Below are 9,213 nucleotides of genomic sequence, written 5' to 3' on the forward strand. Positions count from 1 at the left end.
GAGAGTCCATGCCTGTTTTAATGCATGACAATATCCTACTGGCCTTAGAAGCCGCTGACTGACATTGTGTACTGTTCTGTAGTCTATTATCTACAAGTACACCCAGATCCTTCTCCATCAGCGACTCTCCCAGAGTAACTCCCCCCAGGACATATGATGCATGTGGGTTATTAGTACCCAGGTGCATAACTTTACATTTATCCACATTGAACCTCATTTGCCAAGTGGACGCCCAAACACTCAGTGTGTCTAAGTCATCCTGTAACATCTGCACATCCTCCATAGACTGTACTGTACTACAAAGCTTGGTGTCATCTGCAAAGATAGAAACATTGCTGTTAATTCCATTCTCAATATCATTAATAAACAAGTTAAACAAAAGAGATAAGTGTTCCATATAAAAGAAATAAATCATTTTAAAGATTCGTTTACCTCCGGCGCTTTTCTACTGCCCCGGAGGAAAACGCCGCAGCACCAATTGATATATATGAAACAAGGTTTGAAGGGTTTGCATCCGGCCATGTAAAATTGTGTCAAAACAAGAATGAAAGCCATGTTCTTGTCATAATTATTTTATAAAATGTACACTATATATTATAAACACTAATTGATAGCTTTTCAATGTAAGGCTGCATTCACACGTTCTGGGAACTTGTCCGTGCGCACGGAACAAGTTACAGCATAGTATTTTCTATGAGGCTATTCACATGTTCCGTGTTGTAACGGCTGTCAAATGCGTTCCGATAAAAAATAGGACATGTCATTACTCTGAACGGAGGCCCCCATAGAAATCAATGGGGTCCGTTTTTTTAACGGATGTAACATCCAGGTGCATCCGTGTTCCGTCAAAAAAACGGATCACATGATTTTTTTTTTTTCCAGTCACATGTCCAGTGATGTAATTGACCAGGAAGTGAAAGCACAAGCATGTCGAACGCTACAATGGAAGTGGAACACCTAATCACCATGGTGCAGGCTCGTCCCTGCCTATAGGATAAGAGAGATTCACAGTATGCGAATCGCGACCTTCGCACAAAAATGTAGGAAGAAATTACCGCTGATATGCTGGGAGAAGAGTGAGCACAGGCTAGCGTAAAGAGAAGAGGTGACCTGCGTAAGTTTACCTAAATTTACTTCTCCATACACTTTTATATATCTGTTTTTTTTAATATACCTTTTTCTTGCAGTGATAACAAGCCTGTAGAGATCAATTCAAAAAAGACTTAAATCTTACTTGTGCCAGTGGCAGCGGCAAAGAAATATTGTTATATGGACAAACTTATGTTCTTGAAAAACGTCATGTCAGTGGGGAGGTGAGTGTTTCATGTGTCTTCTCTGTGTGTCCTGTTGTGTTTGGATAATGAGAATGTTATATCTTTTTTACCCCATCTTTTAGCACTTCAGACAACCTGTCTAATAATGAGGTTGCAGCCAGTCCTGCTTCAACTCCCGCTGCTACAGTGGACAGTCCAGCTAGCGGTGTTGGTATGGGTCCAAGTCTCCTGGGTTCAGCCAGCAGCAACAACCTCCGTGAGGAAGATCCTGCCGAAGGGGTGGAGGAGGAAACTTACACCAGGAAGAGGCCTAGAGGAAAGCAATCTGCGGGGACAGCTGCAAAAGGGCAAGTTGGCGCAGAGGTAACCACCAATTATTATTTTACTGTGCATTGTTTTAAAATGTGTACAAGTGTTGGATGCTTTGCTCAGTGACTTGTGTTCTTTTTAAAGTTGCTTTATTTTTTGTATTTTTTGTGTAGTGTAGAATAAGCACAGTTGCCCCTAGCAACCAATCAGATCCTTCCAAAGAGTCCATGAGGAAGGAAAATTAGAATCTGTTTGGTTGCTAGGGGCAAATAAGCTTATCCTACTGTGGCACAAAAGGTATTTGGTTTAACTACAAACCCCCTTTCCCCCAACCTCGACCACAGTTTAAAGTGCAACTTTAAAAAATTGTTCAAATACAATGTTGACTCTTTTTTTTGTTTTGTTTTGTTTTTTTTACAAAATAAGTGTGTTTTGCTCAACACTTAATTAAAAGTGTGTTATGTTTCATCACCTTGTGGTTTTTGACTTGCAAGAAACTTTACGTAAAGGTGGATGTGGGGTGGTTTTATGTCAGGGGGTTAAAGGGGTCAGATTTGTCCAGTTCTGGTCATAATTTTTTTTTTACAAAATTTATATTACTATTGTAAAAAACCAGTCCTGCACAAATCAGCATACCAAGAGAGCGTACATGGGAAAGGTGTGGACTGCAACATCTCCCCTCTGGTGATGAGGTCTTTGTTGATATTTGTGTCCAAAATGGCATTATGTAGAAAATTGGACACAAATATCGTAAGCTCGCAGCCCACGTCAAGGAGCCTCATCTACTGCGAGTCCCTAAGGGAACATAAACTAAACTACTAATAAACTGAACTAACTAATAGAATAAACTAAACCTAATAGAAGAAACTAAACTAATTAATCAAATCGAACGATGGTGAAAGGCAGTAGTCTGCACTTGCACCCTTGCATACTTCCATCTGCCATGTGCCTTCTCTGTATGTCCTGTTCTTTTTGGATGATGGGAGTATTCTGGGCAGCAACTCTCCCCTCTGGTGATGAGGTCTTTGTTAATATCATGTGGAAAATTGGACACAAATATCGTAAGCTCGCAGCCCACGTCAAGGAACCTCATCTACTGCAAGTCCCTAACTAAACTAACAAAGGAAATTAAACTAACTAATAGAACATGAAGCAACAGTCCAGACACAGAAGTCTCTCAGATCGCATCCATCTGCCACGGAACACTTCCCGCTGGTGAAAGGAAATAGTCTGCAAAAAAAATCCCGAACAGCCAAGCCTGACGATCCAGGACTTCCCTGCAGGTTCCCTTCCATCAGGATCGGGGCAGATGGCATGGGTGGTATTTCTCCCTCAGGAATGACAGTGGAATCATAAATCCGAACATAGTTGTGAAGAATGACGCAAGCCCGTATCACCTTCGCTACATTGTCCGGAGTCAACTGAAGCGATGACTGGAGTACCCGCCACTTGGAACTCAGAATCCCAAAGGCGCACTCAACATACCGCCTCGCACGGGTGAGACGATAGTTAACCCCTTAACGACAAAGGGCGTATAGGTACGCCCTATTGCCGGTAAGGGCGTTCAGAGCTCTGAACCGCGGCGGTCCCGGGTGTCGCGTGTAGCCTGGGACCGTAGGTATTAGCGGGCACAGTCCGATCGCCGTGCCCGCTAATACAGTAATCAGATGCAGCTGTCAAACATGACAGCTGCATCCGATTACCGGATCCAGCATCTTCCTGGTGTCTAGTGGCGGAGATCGCTCCTCCGGGATGTTATCCCGGAGAAGCGATCTCCGTTTCTGAAGCCGGCCGGGGACCGCTCCAAGATGGCGCCGTCCCCGTCTCGGCACTCGTTTGTTTCCGGCTGCAGCAGCCGAAAGCAAACGAGTGCCGATCTCATGGATCTCTGCAGCATATCTATGCTGCAGAGATCTCAATGAGAGATCAAAGTGTATATACTAGAAGTCCCCCAGGGGGGCTTCTAGTATATGTGTAAAAAAAATAAGAAAAGTGTTGTTGTGAATAAAAAGCCCCCTCCCCTAATAAAAGTCTGAATCACCCTCCTTCTCCCAGGTTATAAATAAACAAACATGTTTGGTATCGCCGCGTGCGTAATCGCCCTTACTATTAATTAATCACATTCCTGATCTCGTACGTTAAACGGCGTAAGCGCCAAAAAATCCCAAAGTGCAAAATTGCGCATTTTTGGTCGCATCAAATCCAGAAAAATTGTAATAAAAAGTGATCAAAAAGTCATATATGCGCAATCAAGGTACCGATAGAAAGAACACATCATGGCGCAAAGAATGACACCTGACACAGCCCCATAGACCAAAGGATAAAAGCGCTATAAGCCTGGGAATGGAGCGGTTTTAAGTGACGTATATTTGTTGACAATGGTTTGAATTTTTTTACAGGCCATCTGATACAATATAAGTTATACATGTTACATATCGTTTTAATCGTAACGACTTGAGGAACGTGCATAACAAGTCAGTTTTACCCCAGGACGAATGGCGTAAAAACACATTTCCCCCAAATAAACAATGCGTTTTTTTTTTCAATTTCACCACACTTGAAATTGCAAAAATTCAGCTTGTCATTGCAAAGTACAATTAGTGACGCAAAAAATAAGGGCTCATGTGGGTTTCTAGGTGGAAAAATGCAAGTGCTATGGCCTTTTATGCACAAGGAGGAAAAAACGAAAATGCAAAAATCGAAATTGGCTCTGTCCTTAAGGGGTTAAAGATACGCCTCCGGTTATCTAAGCCACGCCTTGGAAAAGGACGTAGGAGGTTGGTCTGCAGTCCGAATGCTTCATCTGCCACTATTACAAAGGGAGCTGGTGGTCCATCCGATCCAGGTAGAGACCTTGATGCTGGTAGATGCAGCTGATTGGACTTAAGCATCTCACCCATTCTGGAAGCCCTGAAAACGCCAGCATCCGCAGAGCTCCCATAGGCCCCTATATCAACAATCACAAACCGATAGTTAAGGCCAACAGCACCACCAAAAAATATTGTTTGTAATTGTAAAATAGGGAGCCAGAATGAGATGGCTTACGCACATGAATGGACTTTCCATCCAGCGCACCTATACAGTTTGGAAACTGCTGCTTCGAATCCCTCAGCGATGTGGAGCCAGTCCTCAGGCTGGGTGGGTGGCATCACTTGGGCCCTCAGACGCTTCCAGATGGTTCCGCAGATCCTTCCAACAATATTGGAAAGGGTGGATATCCCCAACGCGAACTCATAATGCAGGCTTGCATAAGAGTTGCCGGTTGCAAGAAATCTGCAAGTAAAAACAAAAGGGACATCAACTGACCATGTAAAATTAAACTTAACCCCTGTACCACCCCCTCCCCATTCATCACACACTTTATGTATCATCCCCTCCCCAGTCAGGGCTGCATGCTGTACACCATATAATGTACTGTATATATAGCTTACCTGAGGGTTACAAGGAGTCTTTCTTCAGGTGAGATCGCAGACCGCATCACTGTGTCCTGGTGTTGTAGTCCTGGGCGCAGTTCAGCGAGAAGGCGATCGAAAGTACCGATAGTCATCCGACAGTAGTTCTAAAACTTGTCCGAATAACGTCTCAGGTCAGTGTACAGCTGATGAAATTGACCCCGTTCTGGCCGCACAGAGACAATGGGGTGTACCCAATACCTCCGACGCTTCCTCCTCGGCTCTTCATCCAGCTCCTCAAACTGCTCTCCAAAGTGCTGGGAGATAAGCCAGGTCAAGATCACATCAGCAACTGGATCAGTAGTCATCTCTACAGTGATAAGTTAGCCAAAAACCACTCCTAGATTAGCAGAGGTAATGAACACAACTGTCTCACAGCAAAGAAAACCAGAAATGGCACAGTAAAATGGCTGCCAGCCGATCATGTGACCTTCTAGAGGGGCTGGCCAAGCTAGTTGAGTTTTTTTTCCCCAAACAAACTTTATTAGACTGTGCACAGTACAATTTTCACATATCCATGAAAAACACGGACACGGATGCAAAACGGATGGCTTTTCACGAATCACGGAGGTAGCTAGCGGACAACAATCATGGACCAGGAAAATCACTGAACATGTGAATGCAGCCTAACAATTTAAGGGCCTGCCGATTGTTATTGTTAGGACAATGGAACTCAATGTTGGCCTCATGTGTCCCTCCGACGCACAACACCCTGCATGTCTGAATCCTGGTATATTTGAGTCATTACATATATGCCGAAGTGTCAAATATTAATGTACGGTTATCATTTATATATCCATGAGATTTTTACATTTGTAAGCTGTGGCATATGTGGAATCTTTCAATCCTGGCCCCGTTCACACTGAGAAAGAAATTAAAAATTCCACTGTGGACCTCGCCGCAGCGGAAGTGCGCCCTGCTCTGTCTCCAGCTTTAGGCTATGTTCACATTACGTAAAAGGACAGCAGTTATTGCCATCGGCAACAATGGCCGTACTTTTGCTAGTATGGACATAGCTTTATCTTCTGTGGGATCCCATACGGAACTGAAAAGAACTGACATGTAATTTTTCTGCTGCCGAAATTCAGTTAATTGCAGCTGCAGAAAGACCGTTCACAAGTCACGGAATGGCCTGTCTGTTCACGTAGTGTGAACATAGCCTTAAGTAAATGAGAGGACGTGAGAGCTCACTCTCCTCTCCGTTAAAAAAAGTCACATGTAACTTCTACGAAAGGAGAGCGGCGGTAGCGGACGAGCGCACGCCCTCTCATTTAATCTAAGATGGACACAGAGCAGGGCGCACTTCCCCCGCGGAGAGTCCACTGTGAAATCTGTACGTTCTTGCTCAGTGTGAACGGGGCATTATTGCCACAGGATATAATTAGATTATTTCTAAAATTTAAAGGGCCCGCTGGTAGCCGGGAGCCTCAGACGTGGCAAGATCGTGGTGCAGGTAATGTATCATCCCGGGCGTCGGGGGTTAATGGGGCCGGCACTTACATACTGGCAGCAGGATGACAATCACGCTGTGAGTATGTTATAATATTGGAAGTCACAGGGGAGGCATCGGCATCGAATTTGGAAGCGGATTCACAGCGTTAAATCCGCTGCGGATCCGGCGTTGTGAATTTACTAAGGTGGTGGGTCTATGGTTGGCAGCAGAATAACACTAAAAAGGCTACTCTGAAAGAGCATACACCTTCACACTACTCGGATCATTATTGTAATCAAATACTCTATTATGCTAAAAACACACACGACAGATCCTCAGCGTCTTTATCGCAGCGAAAACGCAGCAACATCCGCTGCGGATCTGTGCCCTAAAAGGCATAGGAGCGGATGTTACTCACACGTGATGGCCAATGGTACACTTCATATTGTTTAAAGAACTTTTTCAAAAATTCGATAACTGTGTCTAATTGTCACTAGAGATGAGCGAACTTTTCAAAAGTTCGTTCCGACCGGACTTCCGGATTTTTTTAAAATATTCGGTTCGACCGAATTTCGGATTTCATAGTTTAAAGCATCTATATGATACGGGGGTAGTGTATTTGGTTGAATTTAGGGCTGTACATGTCAGTAACATCATTATCCTTTCGATATCTCAAAGTAAATTTTTTTTTTTTTTTAGACTTCAATATTCACCATTACAGGGTCTATGCAGGAAACTCTATCGAAACTGACCTATCATTGGCTTATGCAGGGACTAGCAGCATAAATAATACAATAATGACAAGAATGTGAGAAAAAGTAATGTGAACAATCCAAAAACTCATGAATCCTAATACCCCAATATCCAAAGAGACTGAAGTGTTAAGCATAAATAACACAAGAAATCAGGAACAAAATCATAATACAAAATATAAAGTGACTGCTGCCACTCCAGATTAGGTCAGACCAGAACACCCCACGCGTTCCGTCACCAGAACTTTCTCAAGGGTGAGACTCGAGTCCCTCTTTGCAAATATTTATATATGGGGTAATTAGTAATGAGAAACAGATGCATGGCGCTCAATACGATTACTCACACAGTGGAGGGGATCCCGGATCATATAACCCACACGAGCGTGGCTGCGTCGCCATTGCTACCTGGTCACATGTATGATCATGTGTGTACTCCCGAGACACGTGATGGTGACGTAGACTGTGAGACTATGCGCGTGCCCTAGTGGTTAACACTCGCGATGCCGAAGACTGTGTCAATAGTGGCCACTATATGAAATAATACAGATGTAGGGTATGACAGGATTTGTTTATAGAAATAATTAGAGGGTACAACAATGCAAAAGGATAAATTTGCGGCATAAACATACTATTTTCTAAACACCATACACAGTCATAACAGTATACTGGAATTTCTAACTCAAGAAAAAATATATATAACAAATATATGTGAAGGTGAAAGAAACCTTTGCTAGAGCTCAAGAGAAAGGCTCAGAAAATCTGAGCCTGTCAGATGTAACCTGTGTTCAACAAAAATAAGCATGAGGTTAAAGGGGTATTCCCCCCAAGAGCTAAAAAAAATAAAATGCTCCCGAACCTAGCTGGTCTTACTCACCAAGTCCCCCTGAGTATTTTGAGCCGTCTCCCATCTTTCTAGCTGCTGCCGTTCTCAAGTTACAAGTTTTTCTAAAAGCCAATCTATATCCAAGATAGAAAACTACATTTCCCATCATGCAATGCTTATGCCTGATGATGGTGAAGTAGCAGAGCTGAGACAATGAAGGAGATGATGACAGTGTAGCAGAGCTGAGTTGGGGATGACGGCATAGCAGAGCTGAGTTGACGGTGACGGCGTAGCAGAGCTGAGTTGGGGATGACATTGTAGCAGAGCTGAGTTGGGGATGACATTGTAGCAGAGCTGAGTTGGGGATGACAGTGTAGCAGAGCTGAGTTGGGGGTGGCTGTGTAGCAGAGCTGAGTTGGGGGTGGCTGTGTAGCAGAGCTGAGTTGGGGATGATGGTGTAGCAGAGCTGAGTTGGGGATGACGGTGTAGCAAAGCTGAGTTGGCGGTGACGGTGTAGCAGAGCTGAGTTGGCGGTGACGGCGTAGCAGAGCTGAGTTGGGGATGACAGTTTAGCAGAGCTGAGTTGGGGGTGGCTGTGTAGCAGAGCTGAGTTGGGGATGACGGTGTAGCAGAGCTGAGTTGGGGATGACGGTGTAGCAGAGCTGAGTTGGGGATGACGGTGTAGCAGAGCTGAGTTGGGGCTGACGGTGTAGCAAAGCTGAGTTGGCGGTGACGGCGTAGCAGAGCTGAGTTGGCGGTGACGGCGTAGCAGAGCTGAGTTGGCGGTGACGGCGTAGCAGAGCTGAGTTGGCGGTGACGGCGTAGCAGAGCTGAGTTGGCGGTGACGGCGTAGCAGAGCTGAGTTGGCGGTGACGGCGTAGCAGAGCTGAGTTGGCGGTGACGGCGTAGCAGAGCTGAGTTGGCGGTGACGGCGGCGATTGTGGGGGGCGGAGCTAGCAGTGGGCGATTGTGGGGGGCGGAGCTAGCCGCGGGTCACTCTAACAGCAGCCACCCCATCAGTGTTCTCAGTCACTTCACTGTGCTGGGACTGAGGACACGTGATGCCGACACGGTGGGTGGGGGCCAGGAGCAGGGAGCGTGTCGGGGTGGACTGAGGTCTGATGATTCTATGCAATCCGTGGGGGTGAATGCAGCTGGATAACAGCAAAAC

The 9,213-nt window shown here is 45.1% G+C and overlaps 1 long non-coding RNA gene across 1 annotated transcript; it reads right to left on the minus strand.

Moving 5' to 3' along the window:
• Positions 1-4,168: 4,168 nt before the first annotated feature.
• Positions 4,169-7,637, minus strand: LOC138793423 (uncharacterized). Its single transcript, XR_011363258.1, has 3 exons — positions 7,564-7,637; positions 5,015-5,292; positions 4,169-4,856 (listed from the first exon to the last, which is right to left on the minus strand). It is a non-coding gene; the product is annotated as an uncharacterized lncRNA (long non-coding RNA).
• Positions 7,638-9,213: the final 1,576 nt, after the last annotated feature.

Source organism: Dendropsophus ebraccatus, chromosome 5, assembly GCF_027789765.1.
Source record: "Dendropsophus ebraccatus isolate aDenEbr1 chromosome 5, aDenEbr1.pat, whole genome shotgun sequence".
NCBI lineage: Eukaryota > Metazoa > Chordata > Amphibia > Anura > Hylidae > Dendropsophus > Dendropsophus ebraccatus.